Here is a 21,296-nt window from a genome sequence, read left to right as displayed (position 1 = left end):
TGATTAGTGTATGGGCAATGCTGGCATAAGTGTGTGCTAACCATGTGCTCAAACTTATTTCCAGCTAGTGTGTGACAATTATTGCTTTAGACCCTTTGATTCAGGCCACTCATGATTAGTTAGAAGGAAGTAATTTAAATGCTTGCTTACCTACTTCATATACTTTGCAGTGGCTGCCACCTGCCTTCTTCCTTGAATCTCTGCATAATCCTTCAAATAGCATGTGGTTTTTTCTATTTTCCAGGTGAGGAAAACAGCCCCACACAGGTTGACAACCTTTCTATACATTGCCAAGTGGCCTAGGATGCTGGGCTACTCTTAATGAGCTAAACCATCATTCTTTAACACAGAAAAACCATAGAGTACTAAATCACACATTTTATAATTGGTGGAAAATCACAAGCAAAGGATGCTAATTGTTTTCTATAACCTGACTCCTTTATTAGTTCTAATTAATCAGCAATTTTCCACCTAGCATCTTTGGTTCACAACACAAATACAACATGTAGAAATCTAGCTGTATCAACTACAAACACTTGCTTCCTTCAATACAGGTCAAATAGTAGGAACTTGATGGTAAAGTAATACTCAAAATCTATTTCCCTCCTAGTGGTATGTTTAGTTCATTCCTCAAGACAATACATTTGTGTTCTTCTCTACTCTAGTTAATATTACACATGCCTTATACAGTAAAAACTAGATGTCACCAAGGCTTTGGCAAAGCTCTTGTTTTATTACTTTTTCATATTTGAAGTTAGTTACCCTATTCAGGGTCATTCTCAAGAGTTCAGACACCTCAGATTCCTGACTGTAATCATTAGCCCCTCTCCTCACAGTGAAAACACTGCAGCAGCTCAGAGGCAAGGTTATTTTCTCATATCTGCAGTTGAGGATGAACTCTTTGTCTTGTTCAACAGAAAATTTATTTTGCCAGTTTAGTGGCATTTATTGACAAAGAAAACCACAGCTGATTAGAATCAGGAAAGTCTTCAACTCCTGACAGTCATCAGACAACACTGGTAGGAAAATAGAAGCAAAGAGAAGCAGAGGAAAGATTCATTGGCCACAAATTTGTCCCCTAGTCAATTAGTTATACAATAAGCTGTTTCTAATTTAAGTGATTAGCTGGCTACAAGGCTTTCTTTTACTAGCCAAGTTCAGCTACTGTGATTAAACTATAGTGTTTTTGGTTCATTGGCTTCAGTTCAATGTGCCAAGTCTAAATCCATGGCCTCCCACAAATCCTATTCAACAATTCCTCTTTTGGCCATGTCCCTGCCATTTGAGAACCTGACCAGGATCTAAGCCAGTGCCTCCACTCTCAGGAGATGTCATCTATAGATTATGGTGTACTGATGATCAGACCTTTGAGTTGTCCTTCCAGATTAGAGACCAGTAAGACTCTGAGGGAACTCAGTGCTCAGGAAGAATAATAAAACTATTAGGACAGTCTCTGGAGCATGCTTCCTAGTCAGGGTCTTTCCGAAGAATCAAAAGTCAGACAACTCAAGAATAGGCCAGATAAGGTGTCTACCCATTTTACCCAGCCTGCTTCATTGTCTTCTAACTCAATATCCATAGTCCCGTTATATTTATGCACATATAGCACACATTACTTGAGACAGGCTCCTTCCCTCCCTGTTAGGCTGCTAAATTAGCTGGCACAGGGATAATGTGTATCTAGAGGGTTAATTGCTCACCTCATCTTGTTGAGTTAGAAGCATAGGGACACACAATTAACCAAGTAATTGCCTTATTGTGATAGTCTTCTGTATCTTGAGGAAAGGTGTCCATGTCTGAAGCTTCTGGGAAGCTTTGCCTTGTCAGTGTTACATGAACTTCTAACAGGAACACCATTAAAGGAGTCTAGGGGCTTCCTGAAGTTGGAAGACACAGACTTGCAGCTCTGAAGCTTTACTTCAACCTATGTTGTAAGGGCTTAAAAATAGACACCACCTCCACCTCTCCCCCATAGCTATAATTATGCTGTGCACTCCATGTCAGAGTGGCAATTATGACTCAAAGACTGAGAAACATTGAAGCCTGCTCTGGGTTCACATTTAACATGGAATTGCTTTTCCAATAGGCCACTGTGGGCAATATGATTTGACCAGTCTTGAGGCATTTACTTGACTTGCAAATCTCACCTGTCTTGGCACAACCAGGCTTAGTATAAAGGCAGACAAAACAGTCCCTGGATTTCAGTCAACATCTCTTCTTCCTGATGTAGGACTGGCTGTCCTAGGAAGAGTTTCTCCACTACTGTTATAGGAATTCTTTACCTTGTCCAGGAATAACATCTTCACACTATCATAAACCTATAGCAGGATTTTTTCAGTGAATTTACTTGGTGATGATAACACTTCAAGCCAGAGAAAACACCACCTAGGAAGTGATGTTGCTTGAGGTGGCTGTATGTATTAGTGTTTTAGTTAGGGTTTCTATTGCTGTGAAGAGACACAGGACCATGGCAACTCTTATAAGGAAAACATTTAATTGGGGGTTAGTTTCAGCTTACAGTTTCAGAGGATCAGTCATGTGGGGAGCGTGATGGCATGCAGGCAGATGTGGTGTTGGCTACATCTTGGTCAAAAGGCAACAGGAAGTCAGCTGAGACACTGAATGGTATCCTGAGCATTGGAAACTTCAAAGTCTGCCCCCACAGTGACACACTTCCTCCAACAAGGCCATACCTACCCCAAATAAAGCCACTCCTTATGAGATAATGGGGACTAATTACATCCCAACTGTCACAGTTATTGTACTGCTGTGCTAGAGCACCATGCCAATATCACTTATAGAAAGAAGTCATTCATATCACCACACTGTAGTCAGAGACCAGATGAGACTTCACTAGAAGAGTCACAGAACTAAGAAAACCCAGTGTCTATTCCAGTTTTTAAAGATTATTAGTTAGGATCAGATCAGAAATGTCAGGTTTTTATTTGAGTTTCATACATTTTAATTTTATTTTTAATTTATGTGTATGAGTTTGTGTGAATACATGTGCAACACATACATCTAGCAAACCACAGAGGGCACCAGGCCCCCAGAGTTACAGTTGCAAGCAGTTGTGAACCACCATGTAGGTACTGAAAATTGAACCAGTCTCCTCTCCAAGAGCAGTAAATATTCTCAACACCTGAACCACTCTCTAACCCCTCTTATTTTTTTTCTTTGGAGAACATTAGCATATCCACACAAATATAATCCAGTGAGATTCCAGGACCATTTATTTAGTATGCTAAATTTTGTGGAAGGCAAGTAGGTCTAATGTTCATCTCCATCCAATAATTTCAAAGTTCACATAATGCCTTATTTTGCCAAATTCCAGAATAAGACTCTTCATGGAGTAAGAAATGTAAGCAAATTACTATCCTGCAGACTTGTATCTTTGATATGGGTGCTCAAGTCTCAGAGATACTTTAATTACTCTCTAATTTTAACCAGCTTGGTCAAAATGCTTTTTCATAAGATTCATCTTCTACAGATCTGAAACCATTCATTCAATAATTTATCCTAATATGTCTTTTTCTTTCTTTGGAATAACCAGTCATTCAGCTTTAGACCAACAGAATCATTTTAAAAAAATAACAAAAGAATGTGTCTTTCATACTTTAAAAAGGGGTTATTCTAAATTATGTGTATGCTTCTGTGTGGATATGAACCTGTGACTGTAGGTGCCTATGAATACCAGAAGAGGGCATTGGATCCCCAGAGCTGGCATTAGTAGTAGTAGTGAGCTACCTGGTGTGGGTGCTAGAATCCACCTGTGCTACTTTACTGTGCAATAGCAGTAGCCCCAAACACTGAGGCATCACTCAAGCCCCATCCCTTGGATCTGAAGTCATAGACAGATAATTGTGAAGCATATGACATGGGTGCTGGGAACTGAACTTGAGCCCTTTGTAACATCAGCAAGTGCTCTTAACCACTCAGCCATCTCTCCATCCCTAACAGTATAGAATTTCAAAATGCTATCCCACACTTGACAAGAGATTGATGCTTGCTTACTCTTGTCTTAGTCTAATAACCTTCTAAATTATAGCCTCAATGGATTTGAAAACCATTTAGAGAACATCCCATCCAACAGCCACAGAACACATACTTACATTATTTTCATTAACACATTAAAAAAGAGAGAGTAAGGATAGACCATGTATTAGGGCTATAGAGATAGTTCAATGGCTTCCATAGGACCCAGGTTCAGTTCCCAGCACCCATGTTGAGTGGCTCACAGCCACATGTAATTCCCACTCAAGGAAATATGACAGCTTTTTTCTGGGTTCTGTGGGCATCTGCACACGTGTGTTAAACACATACACTTAAATATTTTTAATTGATTTGAGATAGGGTCTCATTATGTAGCTCTGGCTGGCCTATAATTCCCTATGTACATTAATCTGGCTGGAACTCACAGAGTTCCACCTGCCTCCTCAGTGCTGGAATTAAAAGTGTGTTCCCCAATGTCTAGTCAAACTGAATAGTTATATGGAGAAGAGTGAAATTAGATCCTGCCACCTAAAGATCACCTGCACAAAACTCAACTCAAACATATCAAGGAATGAAACATAAATCTGATACCCTGACTCTCATAGAAAGAAAATAGGGAAAATATTTGAACTCATAGAAACAGGGAGAAAATTTTGAACAGGACCCATCAGGAATTAAGGCCCACACTGACAAGTGAGACCTCATGAAACTAAAAGTTTCTGTATAGCAAAGGACACCATGAGGCAGCTCACAGAATGAAAAAAGAAAAAGTCCCTACCAGCTATATATGTGACATAGGGTCAATGTTTTGAATATACCAAGAACTGAAAAATCTAAACAAGAAAGCAAAAAAAAAAAAAAAGAAACCCCACCAAAAACAAACAAACAAAACAGAGGCATGGGAGACTATCCACCATGCCCCTCTGAAACTATGTAGAGTCCCAAGACCCAGAAGGCCAGACAGAGGCCTGCAGAACCAGTCCACCCACCCTGCCTGATTACTATGCCCCACTGCACAGCTCACCCTGGAGAATACATGGTGTCCTGTGACCACACCACATGTAGGTCCCCTCCCTCCAGACCACCACCTCATCCACCGAGACACACCAGAATGACATGACATCTTGCACCCTTGACTCCAGATAGGGATCCTCAGCTTCAAGTAAGGAAGTTGTGGCATCCTGCTCCCTGCCCAAAAGGAACAGTGTCCACTCCAGCCCCTGACACAGACTTCTAAAGAGCAACTGCAAGAATCTTCTAGGTCTACAGTTTTGTTCCTGGTCTAAGTTACAACCACCCTTATCTGATCTGGGACTCTTCTGGGCATATCTGGGCATATCTGGGCACATCAGCATAGAGTTGCCCCAAGACTGAACCAAGCACCATTCAGCTGGTCCATAACCTGACAGAATGGGGTAACAGCAAACAAAGATCCAATCACCCTCTTAACAAAAGTGAGACCAGACATCCATACCAACAAGCTCCACCAATGATCTAACTTCAGATACTGAGGTCCCATCAAACAACATGAATAACCAAGGTAACATGTCTCCTCCAGAAATCAGCACCCCCATCATAATGTTCCTTAAGAAAAACAATTTATCTTAATAGCTATTAAAAGTATGTCAAGGAATTAAAAGAGGATATGAATAAATACCTGAATAAAGACTGTTAAAACAGAAATAATGAAAACATTCAAGATATGAAAACAGAATTTGATAAAGAGACTCTCTGAAGAAAAGCTGAGATAAAATAAAACTATAAATTAAAAGACTTGGGAGCTGGAGAGATGGCTCAGAGGTTAAGAACACTGGCTGCTCTTCCAGAAGACCTTAATTCATTTCCCAGCAACCACATGATGGCTCATAGCCATCTATAATGAGATCTTGTGCCCCCTTCTGGCCTTACAGGGTACATGCAGACAGAACACTATACATAATGAATAAATAAATCTTAAAAAAATACTTGGAAACAAGCTTGGTGGAAAGCTGCACCAACAGATTGGATCAAATGGAAGAGCATATCAGACCTCCAATACAAAGAAGAAATGGATTATCCAGTTTATAAAAATATTAAATAAATCAAACCAGGAATGGAACATGCAGGAACTCAGGAACACCAGGAAAAGACCACTCCTATGAGTCACAAACAAAACAGAAGGGGAAGGAACTCAAGTCAAAAGTACAGAAAATATTATCAACAAAAAATTGAAGAAACTTTTCAATGTCCCATCCACTCACATAAGTAGTTTTTCCACTGGGGGGCGAGCAACTGTAGCCTGTGGCTTGCCTGTGAGGTGGGAAGGCCCACCCTAAATGTGGGCCACTCCTGAGCTAGAGCCCTGGGCTGCATAGAAATGGGAATGAGAACACCAGCCCTCATGGCTCTGCTTGCAGACTGCACAGGTAAGGTGACCAGCTGCCTCTCATTCCTGCTCCCAGGACTCCCTTCCATGATAGACTATATCCTTCATCTGTGAAACAAAATAAACCACTTCTCCTTTAAAAAAATCATGGAAGAAAATTTCCCAAATATAAGGAAAGATATGTCTATCAAGGTGCAAGAGGCATACATAACACCAAATAGACAGGACCAGAAAAGATATCCCCTGTGTCACAAAAATCAAAACACCAAATGAATAGAGCAAAGAAAGGAGATTAAAAGCTTCGAGAGGACCATGCCACATATAAAAGGCAGGCCCATTAGAATGACACCAGACTTTTAAAAAAATTTATTATTTTAAACAATTTTAAATTTAAAGATATTTTAATCATTTTCTTCCCCTCTCCCAAGTTCATCCAGATCACAACAGCAAAATACAATGACAAAAATGCTTAAAACCTAGAAAAAAACATCACCACAAAACAAAACTGAACACCAAACTGTAACAAATAAAGGAACACACACACACACACACACACACACACACACACACAGAGAGAGAGAGAGAGAGAGAGAGAGAGAGAGAGAGAGAGAGAGAGAGAGAGAGAAAGAGAGACAGAGACAAAGACAGACAGAGAGACAGAGAGACAGAGAGAATCCAAAATCCATCACCACCAACAAAACTGTAGTCCATTATTTCTTGGTCAACTACTCCTGAACATGAGATCTTCCTGGAGTGGCTGATGTATCAGTGTCATTTCATTGGAGAAAACTGATTTTCCCTCTCCCAGCAGCTATAATGACAGTTCTTTTCACCCTTACCATAGTGGCTAGTTTACACTCATTGATTCATACATTTGTAAAATATATATAACAAAATAAAATATAATAAAACAAAAAGTATGACATCAAAGTCTGATATGACAGACCAACAGGAAGAAAAAAGCCCAAGAGAAGGCACAGGAGTCAGAGGCCCGCTTGCTCTCACACTCAGGAATCCCATACAAACACTAAGTTGGAAGTCTGGTACAGACTCATGAAGGCCTTGTGCATGCTTGCTTCAGTCTCTGACTTCAAATGAGCTTAGCTCATGTTGACTTAGAGGGCTTTATTTCTCTCTGGCTCTACCTCTTCTTCTGCAAGGGTCCCCAACATCTGAAATTTCAATGATGACTTTTGAGAGCCATAAGAGCTTGAACTGATGATATTCTACAAACTCTGAAAGACCACAGATGCCAGCCTAGACATATATCCAGCAAAACTATGTCAGTCATAATCAAAGGAGAAAGAAACTTTCCATGAAAATAAAAGATTTAAAGAATTTTTGCTCACTCTAAGAAAATGCCATCACAACAGCAAAATAGCAGAAATAAATGAACAGTATTTAAAAAATCTCAATATTAATTGTCTCTCTGATTTTTAGAGACATTGACCAAAGGAATAGAATTAAGGACCCAGACATAAGTTTGCACACCTACAGCCCAGTAATTTTTATTGAAGAGGCCAAAAATAAACAGTTGAGAAAAGACAGCATCTTCAACAAACAGTGCTGGTCAAACTGGATAGCTGCACATAGAAGAAGTAAACTAGATCCTTGTCTCTCATCCTGTACAAAAGTCAATTCTGAATGAATTAAGGACCAATACCCTTAATCCGGTAAGTGGGAAAGTAAGGGATATGCTTGAACAGGAAAGGGCTTCCTAAATAGAATGCCAGTAATACAGGCATTAAGAGCAACATTGACAAATGAGCCCACAGGAAACAATGATTTTGTATAGCAAAAGATACCACCATTCCAGTGAAAAGATGGCCTACAAAATTGTGGGAAAACCCCTTTACCAGCTATATATATTACAGAGGGATAGTGTAGAGACCATAGAAAGAACAACAACAAAATTACCCACCCCCCAAAAAAAACAAACAACAAGAACATAGCCCAATTAAAAAATGGGGCATGGGACTTTTGAGAGTTTTCAAAGCACAAATAAGTGAAAAACATCTTTTTAAGTGTTCAACATTCTTTCCGTTAGAAAAACACAAATTAACACACTACTTTGAGAGACTGGAGAGATAGGTGGTTAAGAGCACTTATTGCTCTTGTAGAGGACTGGGGTTCAGTTCCCATCACCCACATAACTTTTCACAATGGTCTGTAACTCCAGTTCCAGATCTGACGTTGTCTTCTGAACTCCATGGGCACCAAGTCTGCCTGTGATGCCTATATATACATGCAGGCAAAATACTCATGCACATAAGTATAAATAAAATTTTATGTAAAAAATCCCTACATTGAGAGTTCATATTACTCCAATAAGAATAGCTAGGATAAAAAAACAAAAAACAAAACAGCAACAAACAAATGACCTCAAGTTTTGGCACAGATGTAGGGGAAGGAAAACACTTATTTGCTGTTTGTGAGAGGACTAACTAGTACAGCCTCTATGGAGATCAATGAGGAGATGCCTCAGGAAGTTAGGTGTCACATGATCCAGTTGTATCACTTGAGCACATACATACCCAATAGACTCTGTCTCTATCTTATACAGAGATACCTGTTCATTCATGGCCGTTGCTGTTCTATTCATAATAGCCAAGACAGCAACAGCCTAAATAGCTATCAGCTGAAGAATGGCTAATGAAAATGTGATACATTTATAGAATTATAGAATGGAATGTTATTCAACTGTCAAGAAAAATGAAATTAGGAGATACACAGGTAAATGGATGGAGCTGGAAACAACATCCTGAGTGAGGCAGCCCGGATGTAGAAAAGCAAAGATGCATGCTTTCTCTCATATACGGATGATGGTGTGTGTGTATGTGTGTGTGTGTGTGTGTGTGTGTGTGTGTGTGTGTGTGTGTGTGTGTGTGTGTTGTATAGGTAGTATGTAGGCTTGTGTTTTAATGCCCAAAGAGGTTAGGAAACTAGTAAGGGAATGTATGAGAGGGGGAAATCTTGCAAAGGAATAGAAATAGACTACAGGGATATGAAGGGAAAAGAGGAATAATGGAACAGGTTAAATGGGTTTGGGGATGGGAGGACAGGGTAGAGAAGTGGGTACGGGTAATGATAACTAACATTCATCACTTTTGAAACTGTTGTATAGAAACTCTCTACTGTAGAGCCTTCCTAAAATATGCACATATATACATACAAAAGTAGTTTAAGTGTAGGTACCCTACACTGGCATGGGTAGAGGGAGATGTGTGGGGGCAACAATAATGCTTCTTCCAGACACCATAGATCACCAAATGAACAGCTCAGTGCTAGGGACCCCTTTTTGTGTTGTTGATCAATGAGAGCTCACAGAACTCCCCCAAAGATTACAGGCTGTTGCCACCACTCATGGTTACCCTTCAGAACTGGGTGCTAAGACCATGCTGCTAAACAATGGAACATGGAGAGACGAAGTTGTTACAGACCTGGGAACTTCACCTCTACTAGCTAACTTTCATAGGGATAGAAGGTGCTATGCATGCTACAGGGGGAGAAAAGTGGCCAGCAGTCACACCCCACTGCAAACCTTAGGAGCTATAATAATAAAACCTGGCCAGTCAAGATATGACCATTGGTATAATAGTGACATAAATGTTGAAGAAGTGTTTCACTAACTTTCAGACTGAAGTTAAGGCCTGTTACATAAGACAGAACTCATGCCTGATACCATTAACTAGTAAAAGTCCCATGGCTTTCTAGGTCATAGGTCCTTGGGGCCAACATAATACTATTATTCTGCTAAATGGGCATAGCAGTAAACTGCTTCATAAGTTCTTATCTTCATAAATGAATGCATTTCCAAATCCTCATCATTGAAGCTTCTCTTTACACTAGATGCTCTGTATTTATACTAATACTCTGTATTCCATTATACAGACACCTACAGCTGGTCGAATATAGAGACTAAAAAACTGTGGGCTGTTCATCTCTAAATAATTCAGCTATATCATATCTCCTCCCCTCAAGGCTCAGAGACCATCTTAGAAGGGCAGGAAGATTGTAAGAGCCAGAGGGAGTAGATATCTGCAGCAAAACAGTGTATCTGTATCCCATGGCAGGGCTATTGCATGCATGAACTCACAGTGGCTGTGACTGCAGGCTCAAGACCAGCAGATGTTCAATCCACACAAAATTCCACCACAGAGTCAGGAGATGGCTATGAAATCCTAACTATTAGTGATTGATGGCTGCTGGGAGAGGGAGAATCAGTTTTCTTCAATGACAGATCCCCTGAGGGACTACTCTTTATCTAAAAGATGTATGGATATCTCTATACCTATGCACATGCACACAGACAGGCAATGCTTTGTGGACTCAGTGAGGGTTTTTTGGGTTTTTTTGTTTGTTTGTTTTTTGGTATGTAGAGTTTGGAGGGGAAAGTGGTGGAGAGAAAGGGGAGTAATTGGAATGAAGGGAAAGGGGATGAATTTGATTAAAACACACTCCATGCATGTACGCAATTCTCAAACAATAAATAAGAAATTATAAAAATTCAAAGGCCATATATCAAGTCAAAAATTGTTTGACATGTTTAACATTTCAAATAATATCCTACATCTTTTCTGATTAGAGAGGGATGAAACTAGATATCAATAGCAAGGTAAATTTTAAAAATAACCCAAGGACATAGAGACCAAGTGAACTTAAAGAAAAAAAATGAGTTATTGAAGCAGTCAGAAGGGAAATTTAAAATTTCTTCAAATCGATCATTAGTTGAAACACAATCAATAACCATTTGTTAACATTTTTACCTCTTAATAAAATTTGTTTTCAATGAAAACATATGGAATAGTTGAGAATCCCTGGCATCAGCATTTCCCGGATATATACCATTTGGATGTCTAGAGACATTTCCTCATAAAACAATTGTCTTCATGACTACAATAGACCTAAAGGTACTGGCTTCTCTACTATATGACTCCAAGATGTTCCACTATCAGAATTTGTTCATTATCCACCACTAACAGACCAGCACATTGCATTTTATTAAATAATGGGCAGAAGACAGAAATTTGTGAATTTAGTCCACCGATTCACCAATTTGCAGATACTAACATAGAGGACTGTGAACAATTCTATTTTCTCATAGCACTTGACATAATTACTAATTTTCTGTATATGTATATATATATATATATATATATATGTATATATATATATATGTGTGTGTGTGTGTGTGTGTGTGTGCGTGTGTTCTTCTATGACACTCCATGATGGAGGAACTGTATTTATCCCATTTGTCATCTATTCCTGGTGCTAATATAATGTGTTACATAGACAAACAGGTGTCTGTTAAGTGAATAGTTTCCATTATTCAATATTTTCCAATTAGTCAGACACTTTACATATTTTTTTCCAGTGAAAACAGTAAATAGGTGTTTTTTCTTCAAAGCAAGTTCTAGAATTCTATTCCAGTCAAAGGTAATCAGAATATCTCCCAAAGTCAGGGTCTAATTTACCCTGATAAGACTCCCTCCTTAAACACACAATCAAATCAGAATTAATAATTCTGACTTAGTATTAAGTTTTAGTATCCAGTTTCTTTCTTTCTCTATGTAGTCCTGGCTGTCCTGGAACTCACTCTGTAGTCCAGGCTGGCCTTGAACTCACAGATATCATCCTGCCTCTGCCTCCTGAGAACTGGGATTAAAGGCATGCACCATCAACACTCAACTCAGTTCTCAAGTTTCTTAAAGACAAAGCCTACAAAAGGGATCAGTTCTTACAGTTCTCTGAAGATTATTCTATCCCATGACAGGGAATGCTGATATGGCAAGACAGAACTCATTAAAACCATCTCAAGGATCCTTCTAAGGGCTCCTCCATTGTTTTAAAAATCTACCTCACTCTGAGGATATTTTCTTTACCTCTTTTCTATTTTACTCATTTTAGCAAGGGCTTGAGCCCCCCCTTTTTGTGACTGAATCTCCCTCATTATTCCCTAAGGTTGCTGGTTGCAATCAGATTTCAGGTTCACAGACCAACATCTGCCGAGATAAACACATGCAGGACACCCACTTAGTGTACTTGGTCAGAGGCACACAGGCCTCTGTCTTTGTTCTTTCACTGGCAAAGTATTCAGAAATGCAGTCTTCCCTCTCCTTCCAAGCACAGAGAGGGTGATCTCTTTATTGAATAGAAATGCCCCTTACACATACAGATTCCCTTCACTAGATAGGTCTAAAAGGATAACTAACCCACTGGCAGCTTCGAATACCAGTCTTTGCTACAGTTGAGGCAACATAAACCTGGTTAATAGAAAGGGCTGGAAAGCATCTCCCTTGCTGGACCAAGATGTCTTACATCATAAAGTTGCCCAAGAAACAGATCTGGCTGATCTGAGGGTGCAACTTTACAACAGCTCTCTTTTCCCTTTATGTGGCCATTTAAAAGTTTCTAAGTGCTAGAGGAAAATGAACCTAATAGCTGGAGGGATATGGCTCAGTGATAGAGCTCTTTTTTTTCAGCCCAAGAGAGACCAGCCTTAGTTTCTATCTCCAACCATAGCAGCAGCATACACAATCTCATTATTTCTGTGATATCTTTGATCCTTGTCTAAACTACCCCACAAATAAACAATTCCATCTATATTAAAACGTCCTTGTCATAGTCTCTGTTTCTAAGATAGTTATAGAAAGTAAAGTAAAACACAGGAAACGGTGAAACACAACCTGCACATGTAAAATTCTAGCAAACAGTAAACACATATGGGGAGTTCTCATGGAATAAAATTAGCCAGAGTTCCAGACCCTGGGCCTCACTTACCATGAACTCCATAGCAGTCTTTTTGTCCTCCTAATGCACAAACTGACACTTGGCACTCACCGCTAAGGCATCAACCAACCTAGGATGATTCCATAACCTAGTCATTCTACTTATCTAGGGAACTCAGTTCTGTGTTCTTGTCTGAGCAAATGAGACTCTTGAAGTCTCTCCACGAGGCCTGTTCCTGTTCCGGCTGAAACCAGTTTAGTATCTAGCTGGCCTAGTCAGATACTGGAGATCTCTTCAAGAGGACCTGATCTTGTTTCTGGTTAAAACTTCCAACCCCAGTTTTGATTTTAAAACATTTGCTGAACCAAGCTCAGATAATACTAAACACAAATCCACAGAGCTTTAGAAGCCAAGAGAAAACCTACCTTTTGACTCCCAGGTAGAGAGCAAGGATTCAGTGGCCACAATATGTCCAGCAGGCTCAAGTGTGGAGTCCCAGAACTTCCAGGGTCCATAGACTCTACTTTGGATCCCCTGACTCTGTTGATACTGTTAAAAAAGTCCTTAAGTCAATCACATGTAGTCTAATCTAAGTGAAACACGCTCACTGGGCATCAGCTCCTAGAACAGGCTCCGAGAAGCCCCAACAACTCAAAGAGTATAAACAGGAAAACAGGAGTGAGGGGTTAAAGTTATAATTGGCTACAGCAAATCAACTAATCATCTAGCTGCTTACAACTTAACTAGTTAATTACAGCCTAATCACCTGGCTATAGGACATTGTGAAGCCAGCCGAAGTTCATTGACTGTCATTAAATATGATATTGGTTTGGTGTGTTAGACCCATTGTGGGTTCTCAGCCCCAAATCATTGCATCTTGCAAAATTTTAATTAATATCACAATAATACTTTGTAGATGAGCACTGTAAAAAGGTGGGGTGGGGAGCAGAATCTGTCTCAAGAGCCTAGTTTTCTGTGTAGTCAGTGACATGTTGGTCCAGCATACTCAGATGTGGGAAGAAGAAAGACCTGTTGGCCCTGGTACAAGTTATCACCCTATACAGCTCTATGAAAAGTCTATTAATATGGTGAAGCCAACATCTCCACCCTTCCTCTGTTTCATTAGGTTCTGCCTGGAGATGGCTGTCAGAAGCAGGGAGGTGAAGGATAAAGATGTTTGCAGGGCATGTGCAAGCATGCTGCAGAAAGAATTTATGTATCAGCCTAGCTTGCCCATATCCTTAAGCACTAACCTTTCTAAAGAAATATCTTTGCCCCAGTGTTCTGTCACTTTGGAATATATTCACTCTGCTAAGTGGCAGTGTGCTAAAGTGATTCTCCGAAGCTGGAGATATACCTACTCCTGTTGCACCCCAAGTGGTACTTCTGAATGTCCCACTGTGATGCATGTCCTTCCTCATTCCAGCAGTGATCCATGGCACAGCTATGGTGCCCTCTGTCTTTAGTAGGAAAACAGAGTCATTCACAAAGGCTGAGTGCAATCATTGCATTTGAAAATACAAATGTAAATAGACATAGTATCTTTCTGCTAGTCCCACCCCTAACTGAGGAGCTATTGACATCTGAGGGCTTCTGAGAGAGGGAGAACCAACTTTCTTTAAAGGTGGGGCCCCTAGTAACCTGACCATGTTCCCGTGAATAACTCCCCCACACCCCACACCCCACACACCCCACACCCCACACCCCACACCCAGGAACATGTGAGCAACACCAACTATACTTTATGGTTTACTTTAAAGTAAAAGAAAGGGGACCCAAAGCTGGAGGGATTGGAGGTAGGGTGGATCGGTGAGGAGTTAGAAGGGAAAGCAGGGCGATGACTATAGCCAAAATACATCAATTCTCAAAGAATTAATAAAGATATCCTATCTTTAAAAATAATGTTCTTTTCCAGGTATGTGCAAGTCTCACAACCTAGTACTCTTCATTCTTCACCTGTGCAGAAACAGAAATCTTAGGGAAATCCACTCAGCTCTTTTTATCTCCTTATGTGTGGACTTTTAGAGGAGTTGGTGGAGGAAGTCCCATCAACACCATTCCCAAGGACTCAAATCCCATACTGACTAAAAGGCAGGAAAAGGAGGAAGCCTCCAGGTCCCAGTATTCATCTTTCTGTGCTTCCTGATCATGACTCAATGTAACTAGCCTCCCGGCTTTCCCACTACCATGCTTCCCTTGCAAAAAAGGGACTTTATTCCCCCAAACCATGTGTTGAAACAATTCTTCCATAAGTTTCACTTGTCATGTATCTTGTCTCAGCAATGAGAAAATGCAATCCCTTTTGCTGAATAATGCCATTGGTAACCCACACTTTTGCTTGAATGTTTAAACACAAATATATTCTGCAGTTTCTTATGAGAGCACATATTTCATTTCATGTGTGCCATATTGTGTGTGTGTGTGTGCGTGTGCGCGCGTGCGCGCGCGCGCGCGAGTGAGAGAGAGAGAGAGAGAGAGAGAGAGAGAGAGAGAGAGAGAGAGAGAAAGAGAAAGAATATAACAGGTACATAGGGTTGAGGTCATCTTACTTCCCAGTACTGGGCACATCAACCTTACCCTACACTCAGGTTTGCCTAATTTATCCTGACATTCCCTTCTATGCCCCTCTCCCAGAAAATAAGCAACCATGCTGGTGATTTATCTTTTGGGTTGTGTTTGCAAAATCTGTATCATTTTATATACAACTTTTGAATTTTTATACATTAACATGGTTTTCTCTGAAGAAAACTTATGTTTTTAAGTTGGCATAGAGTCATACCATCTAGCATGGCTACAGGGATGTGGAAATGACAGGGGGGCAGCAAGGGAATAAGAAAAGGCAAACATATAGACATGCACAGAAAAGCTGCAGTCAGGTGGTCTCAGATCTCTGTTGGAGAAACCACCCCCCCTGGAAGCTCAATGCATTCATCAAAACAATTGAATGGAGTGTGTGGTGTGGTGTGTGTGTGTGTGTGTGTGTGTGTGTGTGTGTGTGTGTGTGTGTGTGTGTATGTGTAGAAGGTTATTGCACAGACATGCAAGGAGGTAGAGTTTATAGTGTACAGCTGGGTCAAGGAAGCAGGTTTACCTTATCTCTGTATGGTCATTCTCTGTAGGTTGTAGCATGAGTTCTAATACATCTTAATAATAATAACTGCCCGGAGTCAGATACAGGGAAAATGCTGACAGATCAAAGAGATGAAGGGGCAAGCCACAGCCACACCTTACCTCACTAATTTCCCAGCTGAAAAGACAAGTGAGCTCCTGTCTCCTTCTGCCTTAACGCTTCCCCTCTCCACCCAGCCATATCACTACCCGTCTGTCTGGACAGACCTCCAGAGCTCTATGGTTACCTAGTAGCTAGCTCCACCCTCTGATCATTAGGCAAGCTTTATTTGCTAGAGTATGAACAAAATATCACTATAGTAGGGAAGCAGTCTTCAGGCCATAAACATCCAGGTAGAGAAAGCTACAGTGGACATTTTCTGCATGCACTATCAACACCACATATGGACAGGTGGAACACTTTACAATTTTCCTCTGAGCTTCACCCTGGACACGAAGAAGGATAGGCTTTGCCATTCTTCCATGAGTCTGAGGTTCTTGATATAACTGTGTCCGTGTCCATTCGATACGACCTTGCCTGTGTCCACAGCATGCTTACACTCAGGGCTTTCTCCATTCCCTGCATAGAGCTGCCTCTGAAAAACAACTGCAATGGAAGTTTGAAGGTAACTGCAGCCTGACTTAAGAGCATACTCATGAAAGGTAACTGAGTTGTAATCAATCAGGGAGGCAGAGCTCTAGCCAGTCACAAGCTGTTGGTTAGACTAGTTCCTACTAGGCAAATTCTTCAATATACCTTGCCTAAATAAGGCAATGGCTGCTGTGACCAATCAAGCTGTTTCTGTATGCCACTGCCCTCTACTGCTTATAAATCTCACATTGCTGGATGGAGTGCTCTGAACTGCCACAGGTTAAATAAAGTATATCCAACTCATGAATCCGTCTCTTCTCAAATATACTTTGCCAAGTTCAATTTGTCTAAACTTAATTTGTCTAAAAGTATTTACAATAAAATTCTGCTATGCTTGTGTCTAGCCCATCACTTCTTACTACTGTGCAATGTCTTCTATGACATGTCCACCTTCCCTGTTTAATTTTTATACTTTCCTAGTGATGAATTCTCAAATTGCAATGGATCTCCTCATCCATAAATAATTCTGTGAGGGAAGTCTTTGCAGAAATATGAAGCTTTCTTGGGATCGAACCCCAGAGGAGAATTTTCAGGCCACATAGTTGACTGATTATTGTTCTAGAAGGACTGAACCAAACTATTTATAACCCCACAAGTATGGCATGTAGTGCCTCTAACCCCACATTCAACTTCCTTGACTCTCCAGGCTTTGGTCAAACAAGCTTTATCTTGTGTGTGTGTGTGTGTGTGTGAGAGAGAGAGAGAGAGAGAGAGAGAGAGAGAGAGAGAGAGAGAGAGAGAGAGAGAGAATATGTACATCTTTGTGTGCAAGTGCCTGCAAATGCCAGAGCACACATTGAATCCATTGCAGATAGGGTTATAAGCACTTGTGAGCCACCTGATGTGGGTTCTAGGATCCAACCTCCAGACCTCATGATAGAACAGCAAGCACTGTTAACACACAAGCCCTCTCTCCAACCCCACCTTTTCAGGTTTTTGTTGTTGTTGTTAATCTAATTGATATTAATGTTTATCTCATTTTGCTATGCATTTCTCTGATTTCCATCAGACTGATTTTTTTTATAGTATTAAGTTCTTCCTTCTAAGAACACAGAGAATCTCCCATTTGTTTAGAACATCCCCTAATTTACTTAATCACTTATCTATTACTGTGGTTAGAATATTTATTTAGGTTATTTATAAAAGGAAAATAAGGGAGACCCAAGCTATTTATAGAGCCCATGGACCAAACAGGATGTACGGTGTATATTATATTTCCCAAATCAGGGGGTAGGCAGGAAGATAATGAGCTTGAGGTCAGTCTAGACCACATAGTGAGAGACCTATCAACAAGAGGGGAGGAGGTGTGGCTGTGGCTTGCTCCTTCATCTCTTTGATCTGTCAGCATTTTCCCTTGTATCTGACTCCGGGCTAACCCCCACTGTGCTAGACAGTTGCACTCTTAACATGTCCAACAGCTGTCTCTTGGCTTGGAGATAACCACTTTCTATTGCTGAAACTTGGGTGTCTGTTCTGCATTCAGAGAAGAGAGAAAACACTGGTGGAAACTCCACCCACACCCTGGGCTGATGCTACACCAGCAAGGTAGTTATTTCATTCTTTTGTAAACTTCAAAATTACATTGGCATCCTCTCAGTGAGTCAGACAAATCAGAGCGACCTAAAGCATCCTGTCTTAGAATTTTTCATATAATGCCTGTGTTTGGGAGTGTGCTGTGATCAGTTAATAGCAATGGCTGCTGGTACAGGGAAGGGTATAATTCTTTCCTGGATTATAGGAGCTGTAGCTCACGCAGAGAGTCCTTTTTGATGGAGGCCAGTCAGCTTTTATGGACTTCACCGCTATTTGCTCCAGTACACTTTGAAATGCAAGGTCAGCTCACGGGGCTACATCATGCAATAATAACACATTTTTATAGGTGTAGCTTGTCAGAGCAGCAACAACATGCAATACATAAAACCAATAAACGCACGATGTCTACAGATCCTCTCCGAGTAACCAGATAAAGCAATAAAATTGACAGCAGTCATCAAAAAGCTCCCTTCCTGACTCTGTAGGGAGAATTTACTGTTGCTTAATACAGAGGACCTTTCACTGAGCCTTGGATCAGTGTGGTGACAAAGGAGAGTAACATGGGCAGTCAGGCCTTGCCAAAGCTTGAGACACTGGGAAACTTCGTGTAATGCATCCATAGCAGAGAATTTCTGCAGAATGTTTTGGGTTTTCCAAGTTATATATTAAGTATTTTGGGTGGTAGATTCACAAGTAGTATCTCCATCTTCAGTTTATATCCCTAAGGCAAGGGACAGGCTGATATCTGACAGATTAGACAGTAGTATTTTCTTTCCATCTTTTAATTCATTTATTGGATTTAGTTTCTTTACTGACTCTTTGAGAGTTTCACATCATGCATCCCAATTCTGCTCACCTCCTGGTACCCCCATATACTCTCCTCTTCCCTGCTGTGCCTCCTTACAAAAGGAAGCAAACAAGCAATGGAACAAAAGCAAAAACAAAACAGAAAAACCTCAAAAACCAAAACAAAACAAAAACCGCAACAATAGAAAAAATCTCTTTGCTTCTTTGTCTTTTCTGCCTCTCCAACACCTCTTCATTCATCCTGGTGGCATTGAAGGCTTCAGTGTGCCATGTAGTATACCTCTTTGTCCCATTAGTTTTACTAGTAAATATTCACTGCAGTGAGTCATTGGTTTGGTTCAAGGCCTTTGGTGTCTGGTACACCATTATCACTGGATCCTCATCGAAACTCCTCTGGGATATCCTGTGGCTGCCAGAAGTCTGGAGATCTTGAGGATATCATTCCACAAGGTCAGTCCCTTCACCAGCTCCAGCATGTCCTAGATGGGGCCAACCCAAGGCCCTGCTGTAGGCCTGGGTAGTAGCTGAGCTGGTGAATCTGGGCCCCTGGGGCCACTCTCCTTGGGCAAGGGGATAGGATCAGCTCCCTTACATGCATGCCCTCAGTTTACTCTGGCCTGTGATGAAGGGTGGGGCTATCTCTCCAGCGTGCAGGGGCCAGCTTTCTTGCTGTAGTGTCCAGTGAGAGGCAAAGCCAGCTTTCCCAGGGCCAGCGAAGGGTGGTTCAGGCTCAGCATAGCCCTCTGATTTCATCTCACATGGTTCCTGAGGCCCCCTGAGGTGACACAGGCCACAGACATCCACAACTGTAGCAGCACCACAGACCCAGACATGGCCCTTGGCAGCATCCTGGATCGGGATGACATCCTGGCTCTTGGTGGAAGGAATGGCCACTCAGGTGAGAATGGTTCTGGCAGCTGTATAGATGCAGAACAAGGTTGCTGTTTTCTAAGACAGCATTCTGAATGTGGAATCCATCTACACTTTGAAATGAGGGTAATAGGAGGAAAACATGAAGAATAGGCTGGGATGTCACGGGGAATCAGCAATGACTACGAATACGAGTTAACCTGCATTGCAGCAATATTCTAATTACTGAAGTCTTGGCATAAGCATCCTTTATTACCAGATTTCTTTGGGTATTTCTAGTGAGAAATATATGGGAGATGCAATGCAGGAAGCTCTGGAGATGCTGATCAGAACTAAGGGTAAGTGGTGATGGGCATGGCCAGTATAGCAACCATTGATAAAGTCTCAGGGATCAGAGGCCTACAAAATCTCAGCAATTATCCAAAATATAAATCATGAGGCTTGTGCAAGGAGGCTCGGTGAGTAAAGTGCTTTCTGCACAAGCCCGCAGACTGAGTTCAGTTCCCTAGCACCAATCTAAAATGATTGGCAGACAGTGTGCATTTATAACCCCAGAACTGGGGTAGAGCATGGAGATGGGAAGATGGATCCCTGGAGTTGGGGAGAGCTCCATAGCCAGTAAGGGACCTGTCTCAAAACAGTAAGATGGAAGCAGTCACCTGACCTCAACATCTGGCCTCCACATGAACATTCACATGTATAAGCATGAGCACACACAACCTGGAAGCACATCATGTCCCAGTCATGATTCTGGACATTGAAGAGCAATAAAGACAGTAAAGGAGCTGGAGAGTTCACTAGTTGTCCCATCATTCACCATTGGCTTTGCATTGGCTATATAGGACAAAGCCACTTTCCAAAGAGGAAACCATGCCTGCAGGATGTGAGGACTGACTGTGGGAGCTTCTGGAGCAAGGACTGACCATGTGAGAAAGTCTGAAGTCCCTAAGTAGGAAAGATGTTCATCCCAGCTGCACCTGCCTAAACAACTTTGCCAGGGGTAAAGAGAAGACATACTGCTCTTATCATTCTGCCCAGATGTTAGCTTCCATTGGTCAATCATTATTTGATATTCCATCAGCAATTCATAATCAGTTAACATCTCTAACCTAAAAGTGGTTATGAAATTTAACCAAGGCCTTATATAGCAGTCCCTTGATTTTCATGGGAAAATTAGGTCCAGGAGTCTTCAGAGATACTAGAATCCTCAAATGTTCAAGTGCTTTATAGAAAAATAGA

This window comes from Cricetulus griseus, chromosome 2, assembly GCF_003668045.3.
Source record: "Cricetulus griseus strain 17A/GY chromosome 2, alternate assembly CriGri-PICRH-1.0, whole genome shotgun sequence".
NCBI classification, from domain to species: domain Eukaryota; kingdom Metazoa; phylum Chordata; class Mammalia; order Rodentia; family Cricetidae; genus Cricetulus; species Cricetulus griseus.
Note: the sequence above shows the minus strand (reverse complement) of the source record.